Below are 26,185 nucleotides of genomic sequence, written 5' to 3' on the forward strand. Positions count from 1 at the left end.
AAGGTTGTGTCCTTGGGAAAGTTGCTTAACCTGTGTACCTCAGTTTCTCAATTTGTAAAATGTGGGTTAAAATAGTAGCTAATTCAGTGGGGTGTTGCAAGGAATATTATACTTCATTGAATCCAAGACGTCATCCATTATAAGATGCACCATTACTTTATGTACCACTAATAGAACGAAACCATCTGCCAATTAAATCCTGAACACTATAGATTGTTAGATGCAGCCTGTGTTAGATGTTAAAATATGGAAAAACGTGTCGTAAAATCAGTGAAATGTGGTAAATAATTTAAATGAATGATGATACTGTTATGGGCCAAATTGTGTCACCCCCCAAAATTCATATGTTGGGGTCCTAACCCCTAGTACCTCAGAATATGACTGCATTTGGAGATAAGGTCTTTACAAAGGTGATTGAGTAGAATTATTCATATAGATGGGCCCAAATTCAACATAATTGGTGTCTTTATTAGAAGAGATTAGGATCCAGACACACACAGAAGGAAGACCTCGTGAAGATACAGGGACATGAAAACCATCTGCAAGCCAAGGAGAGAGGCCCCCAGAGAAACAATTCTGCTGACACCTTGATATTGGACTTTTAGGCTCCAGAACTTTGAGGAAATACGTTTCTTTGGTTAAGCCACCCAGTCTGTGGCGCTCTGTTATGGCAGCCTGAGTAAACAAATGCATAACCCCTCAATAAAGCTGTCTAAGACAACAGGACAAGGAACTGAGATCTGGAACAGTCCTGTTCCAGCAGGAGACCTGTCAGCCCAAGCTCAGCTCGTCCTTCATAGTCAATAAACCCAGTGCCAACTTAGACCTTCCCTTCTACTTGGGTCTCAATTCATCAAGAAGTCAACTGTTCGCTTGGGACAGAAGAGCCATCTGTGAACTAGCACCATTAACAATTGACCTCTTTTTTTTTTTTTTTTAATTCCATTTATGGAGGTAGAAGGGAAAAGTGTGAGGAGCTTTTGCGTATCAACACACTACTGTCAGGATTCTGACTAGAGTGCATGGCCATGCTTAGCTCAGACCATCTTCATCGAAACCGACAGTGGGTACCTGACATTAAAAAAGTTTATGACAACAGATTGTCTAGATTGGTTAGATCTTCAAATAGGACTGACACCCCTCCCCATTTCTTTCTTCTCGAGTGGTTTGACATTTGTGCATAATATGAAGAAAGATCGTCAAGACTGAGACGTGGCTGCTAGGAGGCTTCAGCTCATGTTTGCTCATCTCCTGTATGGTGAAACCCTGGCAACGAGACAAACCCTCATTCACAGCAGAACAAAGCACTAGTTATGTGTGTTGAAATTCCTTAGAGAAAATGTCTTGCAGGCTGCTGGGGAGTGCATGAATGCTGGAAATACTTCCCCAAGCGTTGCTCAACGTCCTGGGAAGATAGTCTGCTGGCATCTGGACGCCTTGCCTGGAGAGGGGTTACAGGACTCTAGGGCGTGTGGGTCTGGTGAGGACAGAGGGGCATGGCTGGATGGGTGGGTGGAGATTGGGTTGGATGTTTTCTCTGTAATCATCCTAGACCTGGCTGGAGCCAGCTCCAGACTGCCCACTTTCCTGGTCTATTGAAACTATCTAAAGTCAGCCTTGTCACCAAGGCGGCCACCTCCCCTGCTTGGGACCAGAAATTCCTGTTTGTTTGTTTTTTCTTATAAGCCCCAGTTACTTGGGTTTCCTCAGCTTTGACTTAGAGAAGTAAGAGGGGAGAGGAGTGACGGAAAGGTTTTTGATCAGCATCCAAGGTATGAAATGGTTAGGTGGGAGGTCTGCGGGTTTACATTGGAAACGAAATCCACTGTGGCTCCAGCCATTTGGAGGTAACTCCAACAGATGGGACTGAGTTGGCGACCAGAAGGGCCAGCGCAGGCAGATGCGGTAATGGTGTGGTCGTAATAAGTGAACACCACTAGAAGAGGGAGGAGAATGGTACCGAACGAGAGCAGAGCTTCTCGTGGTGACCCCGGGACCAGCAGCTCAGCACCTCCTGGGTTAAAATGCCAATGCTCAGCCCCACCCCAGACCTACTGCACCAGGAGCTGTGGGGGTGGAGCCTGGCCATCTGTGCTCCCAGGAGACCTCCTGATGATCCCGACGCACCCTCAAATCTGATAGGAGCACTTATGGAGTGAGGGAGAGACTCTCCTGGATTGGGGGAGAGGAGGAGAGGAGTGACTCCAGAAAAAGGAAAAGTGACGAGAGCTGCCAGAGTCAAAGAATGTGAGTCAAGATCATAGCAGTTCAAGGTTGTCTGGATTCTTAGTTGGCACATGCCTACCACTGACGTCATGCAGAAATTTTAAGAAGAAACTCAGCTAACAAGAGTAAAAGAACAAATATGGATGCAAAGTACTCTCAGAAATTAGAAAAAGGGAATTATGTTCTTACATTGCTGGGATTCACCCGCAGATCCTGGAGGGGCTCATCCCTCTGTTTCCACTCTAGTCCTCCCCCTCACCCCTCTCTTCTATGAAAGCACAGCTGTCCTTTGCCTCAACCCCTTGAAGTCTGGATCTGTTAATGAACAAAAATCCTAACAGCTATTAGCATCCTACCACTTCCAGATAAGACATTTGCATGTTAGTGACTTTCTTGAATCTGATGGTGAGGATTCCCTAGCCATGGTGGACGGGGCAATGGGGAAGTGTCCCTGAGAGGCCCCTGGACTCACAGGACATATACGACCGCTGGCTGTGCCAGCAGACCCAACTGCCCCAAGACCAACAGGGAAAGTGAACCTACTTATGTAGGAGCACAGAGGTTTTCAGCTTTACCTCAGGGAAAGAAATGTTCACTCAAGCTTCTCCTGAAGAAGGCTTCCCTCAGAGAGCAGGCAGGACAGCAGGTGTAGGGCGGGCTGAGAGAACCGGGTGTCTGCTCCTGGGGCTGGCTCAGCACCAACTGACTGTGGGATCCTGGACCCTTCCCTTAACTCTTCTGAGTTGCTTTCCTCACCTGTAAAATTTAGTGGTTAACTGGGTGGAATTAGATCTGATCAGAAAAATCAGTAGAAACCCAGCTCACCGGGCCTCACAACTGCCCACCTGAATCTGACCCTCCATGGAAAGGCATGGGCATCTCCATTTCCCAGAAACCCTTCTGATCTGAAGTTGTAACACCTTTCATGACCTAGGCTCGGCAGTCACCTAGCGTCATTTCTTCTGCTGTCACAATCCCTCCCAGGTTCAAAAGAAGAGAACAGAGTCCCCACCTCTTGATGGGGGAGGGTAAAATTTGCCTAGCAAGAAGAGAAAGCAGGATGGGATATGTTGCTGCAGGCTGGTATTAGGATCCTCCAGAGAAACAGAACCAACAGGTGATTATGTATACACATGCATATATACACACAGGTATACACATATATGTATATGTATGTATGTGATTCAAGAATTGGCTCATATGATGACAGAAGCTGAGAAGTCCCAACATCTGCAGTTAGCAAGCTAGAGACGCAGGAGAGCCAATGGTATAAGTTCTAGTTCAAGGGCAGGAAAAGACTGATGTCCCAGCTCAAGCAGGCAGGCAAAATTACTTCTTTTTCAGCCTTTTTGTTCTATTTGGGCTTTCAGTGGATGAGGGCCACCCACACTGGGAGGGCAACTTACTTTACACAGTCTGATTCTAAATGTTAATCTCATCCAGAAACACCATCACAGACCCACCCAGATATTCCCAAATACATGGGCACCCTGTGGCCTAGTCAAGTTGATACATAAAATTGACCATCGCAAGCCATCTCTGAAAAACCTCACCACCACATTCTCAGAGGACCAGAGCACCAGCCCTTTGGTCCCCAGGCAGGATCAGAGCCTTCTGGCCCTTCCAAGGGATGTTGTTGCTGGTAGGCATGGGAACAAGATTCAAGCAAAGACCATTCCTCCTCAGGGTCCCCATTCCTTCCTTGATGAGGCCTCATAAGTAAGGGAGTAGTCCAGACATGAAAAAGATGACCTAGGGGACACACAAAGGACCCTAGTCAGAACATTGCCATTTCAGAGGGAAGTCGAGATGTTGTGAGACTCCTGGGTCTTTGGTGACGAGGCCAGCTTACCATGTGGGAGTATGTGGGGCACACTGGTAGGGGAAGAGAAAGCCCAGCTGGTGATGGTGACAGGCGTGAGACCAGGCATGAAACATGGGTAAGGCACAGTTGTTGGGCTCCTGGAAGGCCTTCTTCCTTCCTGTCATCTTTATCCTTCCTCCTTGCCCAAGCCCTGGCCCTGTGGCTTCACAACAGCCCAGAGCCAGCATAGGCTGCAATAGGCCATAAAGGACTGAAGTGTATTATTGGATTAGTATGTTAGTATAGGATCAATATGCCACATATATGAAAAATGTCTGAGGGTAAGAAATTATCTGTTTCAAAGTATAAATGAAGACATTGAGAGAGATCAAATAATGTGCAGTGATCATACAGTGAGTGAGTGATGTTGGTTGGATTCAAACAATGTCTGTTGGACTCCAATGGGTCATTCCACCATATGTTCATTGCCCTCTGTCAGAGTCCCTCTCACTGGAAGGGGTGGTAGGGAATGTGGAAGTGAGGTTGCTATGAGGAAGCAGCAAGAAGAAGGAAGTGGGGGAAAGAGAAATCAGACTTCCTTCATGCAGTTCTTAGTGGCTGTTCACCTTTAACAGTTGGGGGAGGCTGCCCCAGTTCTAGGAACATCAGTGAATTTGAGCAGGAGGTGGTCTTGCAGAGAAAATGGGGGAATGGCTGTGTTGGATGAGAAAGGGAAGGGTCAGGGCCAAGGATGGCTCACCTCTGCTCATGGGCATGGTCAACCTGCATGGGCCTGGGCATCGGGGCATAGCGCTTGACATTTTCTCTCTCCTGCTCTCAATTTCAGGTTCCCCAAGAAAACGTTGTATTTATTATCAAATAATTTCCTGGGAGAAAGCCAGAGACAGTGGATGGTGAAGAGAAACAGGAAACAGGAACTCTGCTCTGGCTTTTGGTCAGGCCTAGTTGGTGTTCTAGGAAAGTCACTTCACTTCCTGGGACCCCCAGTGAGTAGATGGTCTCTAGATCCTTCTAGCTCTGAGATGTGGGACTTTCCTCCAGCACTGTGCCTGGCAAATGCTCAAACATGCTGAATTATTGAACATAGTGGTCTGAATGTCCAGCTGCTCAGTGGCAAAGTAAGGGCTCTGTTTTGGGACCAGGCTAAGCAGTCACCCCAGCCAGATGAACTTACAGCGTTGTTCTTCTGTACCTCAGCCCCGAGGTGTGGGTTTACCCTGGGGCAGGTCACACCAGAGTTCTGATGGCCTGTATATCTCTCATGTAACTGTGACTACTAAGTCACTTTTATGTAACTTCCTGTAGCCAAGTCATCCTTACGAGGCTGCTTGAGAAGGTTCTCCCTCTGGCTTTCCCTTTGTTCTGGATCTCAATGCCACAGTGGGAATGCGTACAATGAATCATGGGACGGAGCCTACCAGAATGTTCTGGGTGTTATGAAGAGACCCTGGTGGGGACTGAAGGATGCTCATACCATCTCATATACTCAAGGTTTAGTCAGGCGCCCTCCACTCCTTGCTTTGGCTCTTCTGGACCCTGTCATCCACTCCCTTCCTGTGCCAGACCCGCCCCCCAGGCACTCCTGCAGCAGGCTTAGGCCTCTCTTCATCCAGTGTCTGGCTATGGGCTCCCTCATCCTTAGGGAGTGTGTCCCCCTTGAGAAGCTTCCCCTCTGTTCCTCATTCCAGTCCAGTCATCGCTTGGGGGTGTAGGAAGTGGGAGGACTTGGGGCATAGCTAACAGCAGGTGAGTCACCTCCCCAGGTTGATGTGGGGGGAAAAGAATGAGTGGATGTCCTGATAGGAAAATACTGACACTCAGGGACGAGCACAGCTGAATCAGGCATGAGTCACTGAGCCCAGGAGAGAAGAACGTCCTCTCTGAGAGGGGCCGTGTGTGCATGGGGGCATGGGTGGGCAGAAAAGGTCTGGGAGAACAATGGGACCTACCACCTCAGGGGCTATTGACTGACCGTAGTCTGAGAGTAAAGTGTGGGTCATTCAGATTCCTGAAAGATCATCAGTCTGCAACAGTGAGGGCCTACCCTGAGGACAGCTCTGGGTGTCTCATCCCCCCAGCTGGTGTACAGTACTGTTGCCTTTGAAAAGGATACATGGGAGGAGGCTGACATTTGTAGGTCGGGGGTGTGGTATCAGACGTCATGGTAGAAGGAGCATCTATTTTTCTGGAAACTTTTCCAGAAAGAGCATGGCTACTTGCTGTGTCTAAATGGTCAAGGGCCAATCTGAAGGTTAGGGGGCACCAATTTGTCTGGTATGGCCCTTGAAGATCTGTGGACTTATGGCCTCTCGATTTGTTATCTGAGGACAGGAGGATGTAGTCCCAAGGGGTTGAGGTCTCAGTCCTGGAAGAACATGAGTTAAGTGAGCATTTATCTCTTTCATTGAAATTCTCTCTTGCTGCTTTTGCAAGACATTTGGTCTCGCACCTCATTATCCTTCTTTCCTCCAGACTGGCTCCCTCAATTTAATATTGACCATCCACATCTCTGCCACATGTGCCATCTCTCTCTGCTCCATGAGGTCACAGACCCTGGAGTCACCTTGGCTTTAGTAAATTCACTGAGCCCTGTTTCATCCATTTCCTGACGTCCATCCTGCCCCCCTGCCCTTCCCAATCTCACCGTTCTCTCTTCAACCTTCTTTTCTTCTTTGTTCTACTCCACCGGACAGCGTCAGGCCCTCATCACATCACCTATGGTCTAACTGTCGATCTGCAGCTGGCACTTCTCTCCCCCAAACCTCCCTAGAGCTGCTGGGTGATGAAATGATGGAGGGGGTCCAAACTGCTACATGCAGCACCTTTGGGATTTTCACGTGTGGCAGTGACAGCTACCTGCACCCCCCAAATCCATTTTCTCTTGCTGGGACCATGGCTAGCCTACATTTATTCATCTCCTCTGTGTTTAAAGGTCTCATATCATTGAGTCCTAGGCAGTGGAAAGTGAGCAAAATGGCCAGCACTTTAAGAAGAGCACCAGGGGCGCCTGGGTGGCTCAGTCGGTTAAGCATCTGACTCTTGATTTCAGCTCAGGTCATGATCTCAGGATCGTGAGATCAAGCCCTGTGTCAGGCTCCACGCCGGGCTTGGAGTCTGCTTGAGATTCTCTTTCCCTCTGCCCCTTCTTGCTTGGGCATGGTCTTTCTCTCTCTCTCTCTCTCTAAAATAAATAAATAAGTCTTTAAAAATTTATTTTAAAAAAAGAGCACTAGCTATAAGTAGACAACAATGAAACTTAGGAGATGTCATCAACAGGAAAGGGAGGTGCCTGGGTCCCTGAATTACTGTGAAGAGGAAAGCCACCCATCAAGGAGGCTGGACTTCTATCCACATCAGCAAGAAGTAAACTTGTACTGTTTGAAAGTATTTGGGTCCATTTATTATTACAGCTAGCCTAACCTGATGAAATCCATTTAAGTCCAAAGTCCTCTATCGAATTTTTAAGGTCCTCCCTGCATTGCCCCTTCCCCACCTGGCTTCATTTCCCACTGCTCCCTCCTCTGACTTCGCCATTCTGGTTGCCCCTGTCCTCTGCTGGCCCTGAGCCTTCCTGCTCAGTGCCTGTTGTTCCTCCTGCCCCTGCCTCCTTTCCTTTGCTTATCTCAGTCTCGCTCTTCTAGGAAGAGCCTCAGTCAATCCTATCCCACACTCATCTCTCCCTTCGCTGAATTAATTGCTTCAGATGTGCTACTTTTCTCTTCCTCCTCACAGGCAACAACTGTTCTTTATGTCTACTCTCAAGGCGGAGTATAAAGTAGGAGTTAAATAGTGTATGTGTGTGTGTGTGACTTGATTATTATTTAGGGTCCTCAAGACTTTATTCCTTGCCATGAATAACATGGAATATGTTCTTTAATAAATCATTTGTTCATTCAGCAAAAGATGTACAGAGTGTAAACATTGTTACAAAGGGCTACGGTGAAAGCTACAGGGAACACACTTTGTTTTTCTAAAGATTTTATTTATTTATTTGACAGAGAGAGACACAGCGAGAGAGGGACACAAGCAGGGGAGAAGCAGGCTTCCTGCTGAGCAGGGAGCCTGAAGTGGGGCTCGATCCCAGGACCCTGGGATCATGATCTGAGCCGAAGGCAGATGCTTAAAGACTGAGCCACCCAGGCACCCCGCTATAGAGAACACATTAAGAAGTTACTGACCTTGGGGTGCCAGGGTGACTCAGTCGGTTAAGCATCGGACTCTTGGGTCATGATCTCAGGGTCATGAGATTGAGTCCCGCATTGGGCTCCACACTGAGATCTCTCTCTCCCTCTCCCTCTACCTCTCCCTACCAAATAGAATAGAATAGAATAGAATAGAATAGAATAGAATAGAATAGAATAGAATAGAATAGAATAGAATGAAGTAGCTGCCCTTTAGCATGTATGTCAGCATATGAAGCTCTTGTTTGATGATGTCTCTGTCCTGGTTGATCCCTGAGATTGCTCGTGTACTTTCACTTTCCCCCTAAATCCTTTGTTCCCTGTCAACCTTGAACCTCCAACACTGAACACTGAGGCTGAACACACCCAGGTTTGGAGAGAGCAGGACCCCTAGAACAGAAGGGTCCCACTTGACTTCGAGTCTCACAACTGACTTTCTTTGCCTATTCATCAGGACAGTATTCTTGAAAGTCAGAAGTTGCCTCTTTGTAAAGAGAGGGAAATTTTGTCTAAATCCCCAATAATCCTTGGAATGGTAAGAACCAAGATGGACTGTGCCTCTATCAAAGAACAGTGGAGAGAGCACATAACCCCTGAGCCCTTCCCAATCCATTGCCCACAAGGGGATTGGGGCAAGAGTAAGTCCTTGCCAAGGAGGACGATGAAGTGAAATGCCACCATCTTCCAGCTTTCTGGAAGGTGGGATGGAATGTGGGCCTCGGAACAGGATGCCCAGACTTCCCTGCCTAGGAGAGAGAAGGTGTTGAGAGGGAGGCCCCGGTGAGAGGGACTTTTGTTCCACCTCTTGTCTGGGGGGCAGCTCCTCCAAGGGTCCTGTCTCCCTTGTCCTGTTGCTGCTGGAATGTCCTTTCCACTAGGGCATGAATCTTTGTTCACCGATCTTATGAACCTACGACAGTGCCTGCAACATAGTAGGTTCTCAATAACATAGGAGTGACTGCGTTAGCATAAAAGTGATTGGAGGCTGCCTCTGGGCAGAGCTCCGCCCCCCCACCCCCGTGGCCTGGGAGGTATCCAAGGGTCTCTTTGAGCCCCATGGGGGGCATATGGATGAGCGGAGGGGGCTGGGTGGTGGGCTTGTGTCGAGTGTTGCCACAAGGGAGGTTGTGAAGAAGCCCTTTCGACTAGAGGGGCAACTGTCCCCTCAGCCAGTGTCCGGGGGACACTCATCACCAGTGAGACCCGATGGGGCTGAGTCAAAGAGACTCAGATATTGCTAACAAGCATATGTGAGCTTCTTTTCCACTCCTTCAATTGGAGCTGGCATTGGCCCCTACTTCACAGGGTTGCTATGAGAATTAAATAAGCACTATGTCAAGAGCATTTGCAGTCTGGCAGGTTGTAATCAATGTCCTTGCTGTGACTTGTTCTCCAGAGATGTGGCGCTCCCGGGGACGAGGTCAGTGGTGAAGAATGTTACATTTATTTTGCACATCAGAGTGTAGTGTGAAATTTTTTCTTTCTTTCTTTTTTATTTTTTTTTGCTACCATAACACTTAAAAACAACACAATATGAGTAGGGATTTGTGGTTTACAAAGCACTTTTGAACATTGCCCCTTGAATCCTCTCAACAATGCCACAGCGGGGAAGATCATTTCTATTTTAATTTTGCAGATCTAGAAAGCTCAGTGAGTTTGACAGGCTCACCCAAGGTCATGCTTCTAGCAAATGCTGGAGCCAGCTCTGAAATCCAGGACTCCTGACTCCAAATCCCCTTTTCTTTCAACACCATCACTCCTGTAAATGGGCCCCATGCCACCGCAGAGGGCAGGACCCTCCACCTACTTCTCGGGTCATGAGACTTCCCTCCTACAAGGAGGCTTTTGTTGAATGGGAGTGGGGTGCTGAGAAAGGAACAGGATTACAGAGGGTCCCAAACATGCAGTGGTGAAAGAACAGATTCTATGGCTAACTTCACAAGCACTGGGCTCATTTGTACAACTGTCCTGCTTATGTGGCATGTGTCTCACTGATCCTGAGATCTTACCAAGTGTTCCCACCAGCGTTGTGTGGCGACTGAGCCATCCTCAATCTTGCAGGCTCAGAAGCGGAGATCCCAGACAGCCTTCCCAGGTCCTGCAGAATCAGAGGTGACTCAGCTGTAAGGAACCCCCATCATCAGAAAGTGGAAGTGGCCGGTGGAGGTGGCCAGCGTCATGAACAAGGGAAATGAAGTCAGACACACTTGGGTAAGCTGCCCAGAGGAAGGACTTTCCCTTCTGAGTTAAGACCCTGTTGGTGGCAAACAACAGAAGCCCAGTTCAGATTCAATAGGGGTTATTTGGTTTTTAAAAAATGGATATTACCTAACACGTGGGGGTGGTGCTCGGGGGTGTCTCACAGAATTCAGGCCAGGCCATGAGGTGGATCCAGGGGCCGGTAGATCCTCGGGGACCAGGAGATCCTCGGGGGCCTGGACCTGTCTTCGGGTCAGGTCTGCCGCTCCCTATCTCTTCGTGGCTGGGCTGGCATCTCCAGCTTCCTGGTTGCCTGTGAGCCTAACTGTTCCCGTGTGCAATGCCAGATGCCCAGCGCAGGGGACTTGATCCTCCTGGCCTGGGGGTCTCCACACTCACTGTGGTTGGATTGGCCCTGGCTGTTCTGAAGGGCACCCACGGGCCTTCACTGGGCCTGGCCTCCAGACTAAGCCACTAAACGGTGGTCAGATGCAGGACAGGCCTTTGGGCCACCATGCAGAAAAAAAACGTTCGCATGTGGAAGAGAGGAAGTTTATATGGCCTTCTATTTTTTTTTAATTGCTGAAGGACTAAGTTTTTCTTTCCATTTCAGCCTTCTCCTTGCAATCTACCCCGAGGATGGCTCTCATGCCAGTCATAGAGGTGGCTGCTTTCTGGAAAAGGCAAAAGTCGTTTTTGTTTTTTTTTTGATGCAACCGCCTGCCTAGTGCTCTGACGCATACAATTTCCTCCATAAGTCAAACAGCCACTCCTTTGCACCTGTTACGGAGAGACTTGGCCCTGGGATTCAAGATGAGACCAGCAAGTGACAGGGCCCCTCAGCCTCCAGATGCAGTTTGAATTTTGTGGTTTGTATTCATTGCCTCCTCTTCCCTCCATATTTCTCATTTGGTAGAGGGAGGCCTGCTGACCCCACAGACTCTCAACTCTGGGGCTCACCTGCTGAAGGAACCGACTCAGAAAGGTGTGGCCCCGCTTTACGTGACATCTTGGCTGGTTGGGAGTTTTACTCTCTTGTGGCACGCCAGAAAAATTTGAGGGTTTGTCTCTTCCAATTTCAAGCTGTCCCCCCCCCCCACAACGTTTAACTGAGGGAGTAACAGAACAGTAATTCTAGTGGGAGCGCATTTCACAGAAAGTTATAAGACTGAGAATTTATGCATGGCATTGCGAAGTACTTTCCTGGAAAGGAGTGTAAGGCAGGTGTTTCTCAGCCAGCCTGAGGTGGGCGTAAGGGATGCTCAGTGGAGCCTCTGTCTTGAGCTACAGTTCAGGGCTGTCTCAGAGCTGCTTCTCTGAGCACGTTCTGGTTTGTGGTCACGCTCTCTCTGATCCTTTGCACCCCGGGTCATTAAGTTGGCTTCCGTCTACCCTGCTGGCCCTCACTAGTGGGGTCCTCCTCTGCACTGAGGCCGACCTTCTGCCCCATTCCCTGCTGTTATCGCAGCACAGGGGGGTCACGAAGGAGAACATTCTCCCTCACATGGCTAACTTTTATTATTCAGATCCCAAATGGGACAAGGTCCAAAAAATCTACCATTTCACTCAGCACCCCTAAGTGATTCTCCTCTTTGAATAAACCCAGTCTTTGCATTCATTATGCTTTTCCCTCCCAAGAAAAGTTACTTAGAAAGAAAAGAGGGATGATGTTTATGATCTTTTGCTCAAGATTTATGTCATCACATGGAGGAAGCTACAGCAATCGCTCTTACTGAGTACATTTTGGTGCCTCATCATAAACAAGACCAGGCCAAGGTCAGATGCAGCAACTGCCTGACCCAAAGCATGCGCTTGTTCTCTTCGGTCATTTATTTTTGGTGTCACTATACTCGAGAGAGAATTTGCCCCAGAAAACTTCTGGACAGTATGGTGAGTTAATAGGGAAATATGAAGGTGGCATTTAGGACTGCCCCACCACCTCAGATGACTTGATTTGCCCACAGCATTTTTGTTTGTTTTTGTTTTAAAGATTTTATTTGTCAGAGACAGAGAGAGAGAGCATAAGTAGGGGGAGCAGCAGAGGGAGAGGGAGAAACGGCTCCCCACTGAGCAGGGAGCCCGATGTGGGCCTTGATCCTAGGACCCTGGGATCATGACCTGAGCCAAAGGCAGACGTTTAACCGACTGAGCCACCCAGGCGCCCTCCCTCACAGCGTTTTTATCACAGCCTATATCATGTTAGGTAGCGATGGTAGTGGCATTTTTGAACATTTCTTTATTCTGTAGAAATTACCCCAGGCTGGTCCCCCACTAACCGCTGAGGTACACAATTCGAGGAACTCCAGAAGAGCCAAATAGACACATGCACAGAGACATAGGGGCCCCGATTTACCCGGGAACATCCACATCCACAGAATAAGAATTAAGCAAATCCTTCCCTCCCCCTTCATTATTAGAAGGGGAGGGCAAGGCAATCAGCATTTAGGTCCCTGGCACTGGGCTAGGAATTTTATGCACGTTATTGAATTACTTTCATGCCTTCCTTGTGAAGTAGGTTTCGTGATTTCCACTACCGTGTTGAAGACCTTGAGGCTCACCCCTGTGAAAAAGGAGACAGGACTGCTGTGGGCTCTTTCGTCAAGCTCCCCAGCCATCACCAGAACTGGGAACTTTCCTTACTAAGGTTTGATGAACTTCTAGGGCCCTGAGAAGGGGTTGGAGAGCCTCAAACAACATTGTGAAATGAATGAAGTTTGTATTTGGCTCCTTAGAGCAACCCCACTCCTGACAGCCAGCAACCCAGTGCCTTCCCCAGCCTTTCTGCGCCTCCTCTCAAACCCCCAGGGCCACCATCAACTACTCCCCGAAAGCCAAAAAGGCAAAAGGTAGGGTACCTTTTGGGGAGGACACTCCAAGAGCAAAAAGCCTCGGATCTCAAATGAGCCTCTCTCCTCAAGGAATTTCAGGCTCCGAGACAGGCAGCGTCTACACATTGTTTTGTCACACTCAGCCCCACCCCTTCTCCAAAGCCCATGGGAAACCGGCTGACGTCATATGTATATGGCGCTGCACCTCGGTGACTGAACAGTCGTGGTCCTCTGCTGAAGCCTGAGGGTTTTAGAGCAGCCCTTTCCCCAGAGTTTGTTTCCTGCACGAAACTAGGCTCTTCGGCCTCCTTTGCACAGTGCAGTTGCCTTATGTCTGCCTCATCACCCGTCAGTTCATTGTAGCCATTAAAAGCCAGACGGATGAACAGTGACATACCAGCAGCATGGCCTTCCAGACCAGGGACGAAACAATGTCCCAGGACCACTTCCTTATGTGACGTTGTTCTGAAAGGGTCAGTCAATACAATTAGACAACAGAATGAAGGAATGTAATATAAATATTTTGAAAGGGAAAAATATCATTATTTACAGATGATCTGATCACATAGTTGAAAAATACGATATAATTATGTGGAAAATTGAGTACAGTAAGATGGCCAGATTTTTTTTTAAGGCAAAATCAATGTCCTTGGAGGAAATAACAACCCATTAGAAAATAAAATGTAATAGGCCCCATTCACAAAGGCAGCTCTACAACAATAAAATAAAATAAATAAATAAAATAAAATAATAAAATAAAATATGTACAAGACAGATGAATAGAGTAGTAAAACCCATTCGAGAGACATAAAATAAAGCCTGAATAAATAACAGGCTATCTTGTTCTCAGATGGGCAACTTCATATTGTGTGGGGGACTTCCCAGATATTCTGATAGTGACTTCTAGTTTAATTGCATTATAGGCAGCAAGGATAATTTGGATGACTTAAATTCTTTTAAGTTTGTTAAGGTTTAATGCATGGCACAGAAAAGGGTTTATGGGAATGTTCTATGTGCACTTGAAAGTTATGTGCATACTGCTCTTATTGGATAGAATACTTCATAAATATTAATTAGATCAAATTGTTCAAGTTCTCTACAGCTTTGCTGATTTTCTGTCTACCTGTTCTATCAATTATTGAGAGAGGAAGGTTGAAATCTCCAACTGTAATTGTGGGTCTGTCTATTTCTCCTTTCAGTACTGTCACTTTATGCCATGAATATTTTGAAGGTCTGTTGTTTGGTGCATTCACCAAGGAGGTATAACAATCTTAGACATGTATATGCCTAACAACAGAACTTTAAACATACATATCTTCTTGGTGACTTGATCTCTTTACCATTAAATAGTGTCCCTGTTCATCTCTAGGAATATTCTGTATTCTGAAATCTACTTTGTGATAATTAATATAGTGATTCCAGCTTTCTTATGCATTGTGTATCTATCTTTTTTCATCATTTTACTTTTTTTAAAGATTTATTTATTTATTTAGAGAGAGTGAGAGCGGGGCTGGGGAAGAGGAGAGGGAGAGGGAGAAACTTAAGCAGACTCTGTGCTGAGTGCAGAGCCTGATACAGGGATCAGTCCCACAACCCTGAGATCATGACCGGAGCTGAAACCAAGAATCGGATGCTTCACTGACTGAGCCACCCAGACACACCTCATCCTTTTACTTTTAACTGATCTTTGCCTTTATATTTAAAAGTAGCTTCCTTTGGACAGCACATATTTGCATCTTGCTTTTCCAGTAAATCTCTTTTAATTGGTGTGTTTAGACTATTTACAATTAATGTAATTATTAACAAGGTTGAATTTAAATTTATCATCTTACTACTTTGTTTTCTATTTGTCTTTTGTTCCTTTATTCCTGTCTTCCTGCTTTCTTTTGTAGTAATTGGATTTTTTATAATTCCATTTTATCCTAATTATTAGCTTTGTTACATCTCTCTGAAGCTTTTGGTGATTGCCCTAGGGCTTATAATAGGCATCATTACTTATCACAGTCTACCTTCAAATAATATTATTTCATTTACTGCATCACGTAAGAACCTGACAACAATAACACAAAAAATGGAAAGAGTAAATTTGAACCTGACAACAGTTTATGTCCAAATTCATTCTTTCCATTTTTTGTTATTGTTGTCATGCACTATACTTTTATATATGTTATAAACCCTACAACATAATGTTTCTATGTTTGCCTCATCTGATCAATAGTCTTTTAGAGCAATTAAAAATAAGGAAAATGTATTTTACTTTTGCTTTTACACTTTCTGGCATTCTATTTCTTTGTGTAGACCCAAGTCTCTACCTAATATTATATTCCTTCTGCCTGAAGAACTTCCTGTAATATTTTCTGTAGTGTAGTTTGCTGGCAAAGCATAATCTCAGGGGGCGCCTGGGTGGCTCAGTCAGTTAACGCCTGCCTTTGCCTCGGGTCATGATCCCGGGGTCCTGGGATCGAGCTCCGCATCAGGCTCTCTGCTTGACTGGGAACCTGCTTCTCCCTCTTCCCCAGCTCATGCTCTCTCTCTCTCTCAAATAAATAATTAAAACTAAAAAAAAAAGAATAATCTCAGATTTTGTTTTTCTGGAAAAGTCTCTATTGTACCTTATTTTTTCAAAGATATTTTTGCTAAATATAGAATTCTAGGTTAACGATTTTCACTTTTCTCTTTTGCTATTTCAAGATGTCCCTCCAGTATCTTTTTTTTGGCTTGCATAGTTTCTTATGAAAAGTCTTCTGTAATTCTTATCTTTGTTCTGCTTTATATAGTGTATCTTTTTTCTCTGCTTGTCTTCATAATTTTCTTTTTCTTTCATACATAAGTTGACATTGGGTCATCTTTTTTATAATTTTGTAATAAAATAAAGCTGAATCTCTGCTTTACTCTTTACATCAAAATAAATTCTAGATAGATAAAAGATTTCAGTGCTAAAAAAACATGGAACTATAAAAACACTAGAAGAAAATATGTATGTTTTTTAAAATTTGGGGTGGGAAAAATATTTATGAGCATGCTATAAAATTCAAACATCATAATGACATCGAAAACTTTTAACACATTGGGCTTTAAACTTCTCTGAGCCAATATCAAAACAGGAGGTCATAAACAAGTTGAAAAGTTATGGACAACATATGGCAAATTTTTTCACTTACATGCCAAACAAAAGATTTATTTATATATTAAAAAACATCAATATCAATAAGGAAAAGATGAATAATGAAATAAAAGATAGAACATAGGAGGAAGCAATCCCAGAAATAAAAAGCAAATAAACCTTTGAAAAGTTGTTTGTTTTTGTTATAGAGAATGCTAATAAAAATATCCTTTTTTAATCTTATCAGATTGGCAAAGATTAAACAATAACACAGTACTTGATGTTGCAGAGGGCCTAGGAAAACAAAACAAACTCTCACAAGCATCTTTTGTGAGTTTTTAAACTGATAAAATCTTTCTGAAGGGCCAGTTGGCAAAATGAATAAAAATTTAAAATTCTTCATGCCTCCCTCCAACCCAACATGTTGAGAGGCAGCACAGAGTGGTGGTTAAGCACATGGGATTTAGGAGTGTCTGGGTGGCTCATTTGGTTACGTGTTTACCTTTGGTTCAGGTCATATCTCCAGGTCCTGGGATCGAGCCCCCTCTGGGGCTCCCAACTCAGCGGGGAGTCTGCTTCTCCCTCTCCTTCTGCCCCGCCCCCTGTTTGTGCTCTCTCTCTCTCAAATGAATAAATAAAAAATCTTAAAAAAAAAAGCACATGGTAATTAGCATCAGATTATCTGGATTCTAATCCTGGTTCTGTCACATACTTGCTGTGTGACACTGGGCAATTTACATAATCTCTGTGTTTTACTTTTATTGTCTGTCAATCGAGGATTTTTTTTTAAGATTTTTATTTATTTATTTGAGAGAGAGAGAATGAGAGATAGAGAGCGCAAGAGGGAAGAGGGTCAGAGGGAGAAGCAGACTCCCTGCTGAGCAGGGAGCCCAACATGGGACTTGATCCCGGGACTCCAGGATCATGACCTGAGCCAAAGGCAGTCACTTAACCAACTGAGCCACCCAGGCGCCCTCAATCAAGGATATTAAATACCTACCTCATTAGGTCATCACGGGATTTAATAAATTAGTATCTATAAAGCAATTAAAATGGTGAACAGCACATGTTGAATCTACATCAATATGAGTGTTTACTATTAACATGTCAGTCTTCGTGAAAATCCTCCTTGAAATCCTTGGGTCATCCAAGCAAAAATCACCTTGTAAGATTTTTTTTTTCTGTTAATTACCAGAAGATGGTCTAAATTATTTGAACCTGTAGGTCCTCAATTTTAAGTAAAATGATGTGATATTTTAATAGTTTAGCAGTTTGAACTTAGGTGCAAAGGTGTTTGAATCTTATAAGCGCACTTGACATTTTGAGGATCGATGGCTTACTTGTATCTCAGCCCACAAATGCCTGGACACTTTCCTTAAGAGCCATGACAGTGTTCTTACACCATAGATGAAAGAGCATCTGCTCTTGCCATAGGGCCAACCCAATGTGATACGCCATGCCCTCCATTCTGTGCCACCACTGTTAAATCTGCTGAAAGAGGCTGATAGAATTGTTGTCCCTCTTCTGAATGATGGAGACACAAGACTCCTTAGGGACCTACAAGTAAGGACCCATGTGACTAGATAAAAGGCATTTGCCCTTGGTAGCATTTTTGGAACTAAGAAATTCTTCTTTTACCACTGAAACATCCAACAATTCCACTTCTAGGAATTATCTGAAGGTGATAATTACAAGTACACAAAGATGCTCAGAGTAGTAAAAACAACTACTCAAGTATTCATCCATGGCCAGTTGTTTAAATAAACCATGGCTCATCTATGCAATATTGGTTCAGCCATTACACATATTGTTGTGGATGTACATTGAACACAAGGGAAAGATTCCATATCATTGGATAGATCACACTGGTTGCATGTATATAGTGTGAGCATTCATTTATTTTCTTCATAGACCTTATATCCACTTAAAATTATATACTTTTTGTTTGCTTATTATCTGTTGCCCTCACTAAAACAACATCAGGGAATTCAAGTTTACTGTGATCCCCAGAATCTTGAACATCCTAGACATTCAAAACTGTTTGTTGAATGAACAAATGAACAAATGAATTCTACTTCTGTATATTATGTATCTCTCTCTCTCTCTATATATATATACATATATATGTATTAAAGGGAAATGTCTGGGGCCACCTGGGTGGCTTAGTTGGTTGAGCATCTGACTTTTGATTTCGGCTCAAGTCATGATCTCGGAGTTATGGGATTGAGCCCCACATGGGGCTCCATGCCTAGTCGGAGTCTGCTTGAGATTCTCACCCTCTCCCTTTGCCCCTCCCCCTACTTGAGTTCGTGCTCTCTCTCTCTAAAATAAATAAAATCGGGGTACCTGGGTGGCTCAGTCTTTAAGCAGCTGTCTTCGGCTCAGGTCGTGATCCTGGGGTCCTGGGATCGAGCCCCAAATCAGACTCCCTGCTCAACGAGGAGTCTGCTTCTCCCCCTCTCTCTGCCCCTCTCCCCTGCTCATGCTCTTTCTTGCACTTGCTCTCTCTCTCAAATAAATACACAAAAGCTTTAAAAATATATATTTAAAATAAAATCTTTAAAAAGAAAAAAGAGAGAAATGTCTAGAAAGATAGTTCACCCAAAGACTGGCAGTGGTTGGCTCTGCATGACAGAAGGTGTCTCTCCCTCCTCCCCAACTCCTTACTCCCCAGCTACATATCCATAAATACAAAATGATGTACGAATATATTCTCAGTGTATAAACTTCCAACAATATGGACAAAAATGATAAAAATAAAAAGAAGAAGTTCCCTTTCATTCTGTCCTCCTTCCACCCCACCAAGTCTGCCTTTCTTCCCAGAGATCAGCACCATTATCAGTTTTGTTTGTATGTTTCTAGACTTGTGCATAATCCACCTACATATATAGACAGACACAACTTTTTTGGTGTGTGTTCTTTAAACAAAAAAGAACTAGTCTGTAATATTGTTCTGCAATTTGCTTTCTTCATGTAACAGTATATATTGAAGTGTTTTCCATACCACTACATATGATTCTTTCTTGTTCTTTTTAACTGCTCGGCAATAATCTGTAATATGCATGTGTTACCTTGTTACCTATAAGGATGTTTTCTGGTGTATTCGGTCACTTCCCCACTGATGGGCATTTAGGTTGGGTCCACTCTTTTGCTATCTCAAACTACTGTTGTGCAAGGCATCTAATTTGATTGCCTTTGTGACCACTCTGTGTATTCTTTTTTTTTAAAGATTTTATTTATTTGAGAGAGAGAATGAGAGACAGAGAGCATGAGAGGGGGGAGGGTCAGGTGGAGAAGCAGACCCCCCGCTGAGCAGGGAGCCCGATGTGGGACTCGATCCCGGGACTCCAGGTTCATGACCCGAGCCGAAGGCAGTTGCTTAACCAACTGAGCCACCCAGGTGCCCTACTCTGTGTATTCTTGGGGTAAATGTTTTGAAGGGAATTTTCCAGATGAAAGACTGCATGTATTTTTAAATATTGATAGTTTCTGCCAAACTGTCTTTCCCAAAGGTGACACTAACTTACTCCACCACTAATACTAGGTAAGAATGCCATTTCTCTACTCTCTTATCAACCCTGAACTGTAGTACTAATCTTTTAATGTTTGGCTGGTTTACAGGGAGGAAATTATATCTTTGTATTGTTTTAATAGGCATTTCTCTGATAACTGGCAAGATTGAACTCTTTTACCTATGTTTATTAGACATTTTTCTTCTAGAAAATCTATGTTTATATTCTTTGTTCATTTTCTTGTTAGGTTGCTTGCCTTTTAGTCAAAGATTTATAAGATTTTTAACAACATATATTCTGATTACTGATTTTTTGTTACATATTTAAGAGCCTCTCTTTCTCCAGATCAGAAAAATAGGTCCCTACATGTTCCTCTAATAGTTTTTATGGTTTTGCTTTATATATTTAGCACTCTAAAAATACATCTGGTATTTATTTGTGTTTATGGAGTGAGATAAAGATTTAATTTTGAAAACTCCCAGATGAATAGCCAATTGCTCTAATACTATTAACTGAATACATTGTCCTTCTCCCCAGTTGGAACACCACTATTGTCAAGTGCCAATTGATGACATGATTTTTTACTTGACTCTATTATACATATTTTTATTCTTAAATAGTTTCAAAAAAGCATGCAGTATTTTTAAAGTTGGAAAGGGCAGTTATTTTCAAAGTGAATACATACTAGCAGATAATATTTAAATACAATGCAAAATTATTAATGACATAGTAATTTAAAAATTCAGGTGTTAGAATTTGATGTATAATTTATCTCAGTTATGTAAATACATCTATATATACCTAGAGGCAGCAAAAGGAAAATGAGTAACATGCTAACAACTCTATATTATAGAATTCAGAAAGATTTTAATTTTCTTTATGGTGATTTTTTTGTTTTTTTGTGTTTTCCAAATTTCAAACAGTAAACATATTCTCTTTATTCTATGAGAAAAGCTAAATTACTTAAGACACATGTAACAATTGACTCTAAATTTTTCTTGGTCCTCAAAATCAGGAATGTAGACATTTTTTCCTCTGACAGCAGTTGATAAACAGTCATTAGAAAAATCAAGATGTTGACTTTATACTGCCATTTTTCTTATGCTAATATTTTATTTTATCTTTGAGGTCTCAAACTTGTTGTTTTCGTTCCCAGGCTCATGCACTTGTGCTAACTTTGAGTTCACTTTAGCCTTCGTTATACTTTATTCCTCGTACCCTTGAAATGTGTTTGTCATCCAAGTGGACCTAACTGGGGTTTTCTTTACTTTCACAAGCACTGTTTTCATTCCTAAGCCAGATAAACAACGAAGCCATGATTTCCCTTAAACTAAGCTGCCTTCCTAGTTAGGTAGTAGGAAGGAGGGTACGAAATCTTGAAAGAATTATAACCCAGGAGTCCTAACCTTGGGTTATGGATAAACAACACAGTGACCGATCAGAGCCTCCTTGGCTCCATCAGCTCATGGGAAGACAGCAGGTTCAACTTCTGCAAATTTGTAATCAACACGCCAGGAGGATGCCTGGGTATGGAATAGCTGGGCAACACCACAGAAGCAAAGAGGTGGCCAACCACACCCCTCTCCCCGTGAGCTTTCCCCCCTTTTGAAAAAGAGGCTCTGGTTGCAGGGGATGCTGACCTGTGGTCCTGGCTCCAGCATCAGAACTTTCTCACAGTGGACAGGGCCAGGTGGTTGGAGGAGGGAGGGAGGGAGGGGCAGGATGACTGTTAGGGAGGTTCTGCCACATACCAGCCTCTGCGCTCATGCTTCCTTCTCTGAGGGCGCATGGCAATTCTGTTTGCAATGGTGCAAGCAAATCCTTTGAGAAATCGAGGCGGCTGCCTAGGACCTGCCTCTTCCCACTTGCAACCTGTTCCGCACCTCTTAGATATATTTTAGGAGGTGCATTGTCAATAGCCAGTCCCTCTCCTGCTGCACCAGGCAGCCCATCCCTCTCTTTGGCTGGTGCTTGCTGAAGGAGTTGTTAAGTTCAGGGTCCACGTGGGAACATCCTGTTGGCCAGAGGCATTACTTCAGTAGACAGGTAACTCTAGAACTCTTAGTGCAGGAGGCCTGAATATTTTTCTCTTCTGTCTTCATGATGTCGTTTAAACTTAATACCTTTTGGGGCGCCTGGGTGGCTCAGTGTTAAGTATCTGCCTTTGGCTCAGGTCATGATCCCAGGGTCCTGGGATCAAGTCCCGCATCGGGCTCCCTGCTCGGCAGGAAGCCTGCTTCTCCCCCTCCCGCTCCCCCTGCTTGTGTTCCTGCTCTCTCTGTCTCTCTCTCTGTCAAATAAATACATAAAATCTTTAAAAAAAAATGTTTAAAAAAAATAAACTTAATACCTTTCTCTTGCCACCGCCTCCAATGGGCTCAGATTTCAGTTCTCTTTTTGGCACTTAGTTCCAGTTCTTTTCTCCAAGGACTGAGTCTCTGGTTTTGAGGGTTGCCTTCTTTTTGAACTAATTGAGGAGCAGATATAATATTTGTACTCAGAAAGTTTGGTGTTACAGGGGCACCTGGGTGGCTCAGTCAGGAAACCTCTGACTCTTGACTTTTGGCTCAGGTCGTGAACTCAGGGTTATGAGATCAAGCCCCGAGACGGGCTCCACGCTCAGCTTAAGACTTTTCTCCCTCTTCCTCTGCCCCCCCAAAAAAGAATATTTGGTGTTACAAGAATGTGGGTGACTCTGTCATCAAGGAAGAGAGATAAGGGAAATGAAAGTCTTCCTGAACATCTACTAAGCATCAGGCACTGTGCTCAGTGCTTTGCATCAGTGCATTTGATTTTCCCAAGTGTCCTCCTAAATAAAATGTTTCAATCTCCATTTTCCATGTGAGCATGCCACAATGCACTGAAGTTCCATAACTTTCCCTAGGTTGCACACCTAGCATGTCATAGAGCAGGGATTTGCACTAAGGTCTATCTAGAGCTAAAGCTTCCAACCTCTTCCTCCTCACCAGGCAGGCCCCTTGGGATGAAGATGACAGACCCAAGGATCTAACGTCTGGACTGGGTTATATTCAAATGTGACCTGCTTGTGTCACCATCCCACCACCTCCCCCGCCTTCCACCAGAGCCCGTGGGCCTAGAGCCAGAGGCCGGTGTACCTGTCAGGAGAAGCTACAGCACCTACCCACATCACCCTTGAAGAGAAGGATCTAGAACCTTGGCAGACTTGGCTTTACTCAGCTTTTGGGGAATTGTGTACCTGTTCTTCAGTCTTTCTGGTTTTTAACCATGGTCCCAACTCAGGAGATGGATATGAAGCAATCAAGAATCAGTTAAAGGAGATATCACCCAGTTTCTTGAAGCCTAGTACTTAGCGCCGATACTCAGTGAGCAATCTCATTGCTCATGAAGAGTGCTGCCGTTATGATTTAGTTGCTTTTAAAGCCTCATGAGATGCCCTTGTAGCAGAAGACGTCTTACTTTCAAAATAGGGGTGGCCTTTTCTTAAGAAAGAGAGCATTATCCCCGGTCTTCCAGAATCGCCTTCTCCTTTGTTGTAGGATCTATACAAATAAACGTGGTCTGTTTGCCCCTCCCTGTGGATCAGGAAATACCAACCTGGTTCTAGGGCAATGGTTAACCCTACTCCTGGGTCCATGCCATGACAGGCTATGGTTTGGACCCTGCTACTTACAAGGCCCCAATGTATGTTTGCTTCTATCAAACCCACGCCTTCTTTTCAAGTCAATTACTCAGCTAAGGATTGGGATAGAGAGAATTAATGGAAATTGTAGAAAATTAAGTTCAAAAAAGCTAGATTCTCAACCACTGTTTGCCCCTCATACTTGGCCCTTTCCTTTATTTAGGCCCTTTATTCTGACAACTTACTCTTCCTGAACGTGAACTTGAGCTAAGGCTGTGGGACTATTGTTGGCTTAACAATCGTTCCAAGTGTGCTAGACTCCCTGCCTTCACACTGTTTACTTTGCTGGAATGTGCTTCCTTCCATGTCTGCATGTCCAAAAGCCACGCACCCTCTTCAAGGCTCTGTATAAATATCTTTGCCTTCATGAAAGCTTCCTTCGGTCCCTCCAGGTGCCACCTGGAAGACAGCAGCGTGGTGGTCGAGAGCAAGGACTCCAGTACCAGACCTCCACAGTTCACATTCCTGCTCTGCCACTTCCTAGCTCCAGGACTTTTGTAAAGTTTCTCAATATGTCTGGGCCTTAGTTTCCCTCTCTGTAAAATGGGGATGATAATAGTACCTATCTCATAAATTACCAAGAGCATTAAGTGGGCTAATTATTCCGCTCAGCATAAAGTAAGTTCTGTATACGTGTTTGCTAAATACAGTAAGTAATATTTCCTCCTCTGAGCTAGTACTGGTATTTCAGTGATATCTTCTGTAATGCATACCAGTTCTACTTTCTATTCTACAAATTATCTTCTCTCCCTTCTTAGATGGAAAGTTCTGGAAAAGAAGTTTTTCCCTGATTCCTGCTCTATATCCCTCACACTACCTCGCACACGGTAGGCACTGCATAAATACCTAGTGTGCAGTAGGCACTGCATAAATACCTCGCAGATAGTAGGCACTGCATAAATACCCACGGTGATTGCCACAGCTTGAGGAAACCTGTAACTCTCAGAGAGCATCATGGTATTGTCTTTCCTGTGCAAAAGGAGCTTGGTTCTTTCTCAGCCATGCCCTTGGGTCATGTTCTAGAAAATGTACTTCCTCTCAGAGAAAACACATTGGAATGTACATCCTGCCAAGGGTCCATTCATCCCATGGCCACTGGAAGTTCAGTGTTGCAATGAGGAAGTGTGTCAAGGCTGGCTTCCCAGGATGCCTGCTTCCTGGTGGCGTCGCCACAAGATTCAGAAACTTTTGTCAGCTCACTCAGGAATAATCTATTTGCTCACAGGGGCCTGGTTCCTTCATGCCCAACTTCCAAGATGTTGTGTAACACACCAAAATGGCAAATCATCAGTTTTCAGCATTGAGAAATAGATGTCCCAGGGAGGTACTTAAAAGTTCTTGTTGGCAGGTTAGCACATTCTCTTTCCAATATGGAAATTTATTTGAAAAGGCAAATCAATATCAAAATGTTGCCCAGTGGTCATAGAGTTGAATAAAGAAGATAGATATTCAAGCTACAATTGCTTAGTATTCTCATTTTCACCAGAGGGAATGCAGACCAGAAGGGGCAGGCTGCTCCGCTCTCAACAGCCTGGTGACACACTCACAAATTCTGACAAATCCCTTTCCAATATTCTTGGCCAGTCATTAAAACTTCCATTGTGGCATTATTCTCCTATAGTGGGTATGTTTCGGTGTCCAAGGTTACAGTTTATCTTTCACAAAGTGAGCCCTTCTAAGGGAAGGCCTTCCTTTTGGAAATGTACTCTAAGTCCTTGGCTAATATTGAGAAAATGCTCTAGCTTCATTAGCAACACTGTAGGATCAGTGTTCAGTGTGTAATTTTTTGGAGGGAAGATGGCAAATATCCATTCTTGTTAGTCTCAGGTCCTGTTGGTCATGTGGCCTATCCCATGTTTCAGAGGTTCCTTGTTTGGTTGTAAGAGCTTCAAAAACCTGAATCTAGCAGGCACCTTAATTTCACCAGGAGGCAAAGGCCTCCCATTCAACTAGTAGTTTCCGTTTGTCAAATCTTGTCCTAATTTATCAAATACCGAGTTCTAACATCAGTAGGCTCTATAGCTAAAGAGGTCATTTCTATAGTTTGGGCACTTGCAATGGCACTCTCCCCAATAAGTGGGAGACTCTGCAGTTATATAGCAGTGTTTTGGTTTGGTTTTGTTTGAAATATAGCTGAACTCTCTGACTGATAGTGGAATTGAGTGCGTGCAACGTGCCTTGAGTCTAGAATTTGCTGATAAGCTACGCTCTCTGCACCACCCTCAGTACCACCCAAGGTCCCAGGAACAAAATGTCATAGTCACAAATGTCCCCCTGTTCTCAGCTACTCAAGTAATCTCTACCACTTCTGTTCTCCCCACATCCTCAGCCATGCCAGGTCACTCTCTGAGAATGAGTCCTGAGTTCTCTTAGAGAACTGAGCTCAATATGAAGCTTTTATTTGAAAGGCAAAAAGAAAGCTTATGTTTTAGGGAGGTATTTCAAAAAAGAAGATTCCTAAAGTGTTTGTGGTTGAACATGACTTCAGTTGCATTACAAATTCTGGGTGTGTGGGGCGCCTGGGTGGCTCAATTGGTTAAGTACCTGCCTTCGGCTCAGGTCATGATCCCGCGGTCCTGGGATGAAGCCCTGCCCAGGCGGGAGTCTGCTTCTTCCTCATCCTCTGCCCCTCCCCGCCGCTCATGCGTGC

At 44.4% G+C, this 26,185-nt stretch overlaps 1 long non-coding RNA gene across 1 annotated transcript; it reads left to right on the forward strand.

Moving 5' to 3' along the window:
- Nucleotides 1–1,284: 1,284 nt before the first annotated feature.
- Nucleotides 1,285–26,185, forward strand: LOC112834507 (uncharacterized). The gene is made up of 4 exons (XR_003210931.2): nucleotides 1,285–1,480; nucleotides 10,294–10,443; nucleotides 11,045–11,300; nucleotides 22,844–26,185. It is a non-coding gene; the product is annotated as an uncharacterized lncRNA (long non-coding RNA).

The sequence above is a fragment of the Callorhinus ursinus genome, unplaced genomic scaffold (assembly GCF_003265705.2).
Source record: "Callorhinus ursinus isolate GAN/ISIS: 27379988/994484 unplaced genomic scaffold, GSC_fseal_2.0 scaffold17, whole genome shotgun sequence".
Taxonomy (NCBI): Eukaryota; Metazoa; Chordata; class Mammalia; order Carnivora; family Otariidae; genus Callorhinus; species Callorhinus ursinus.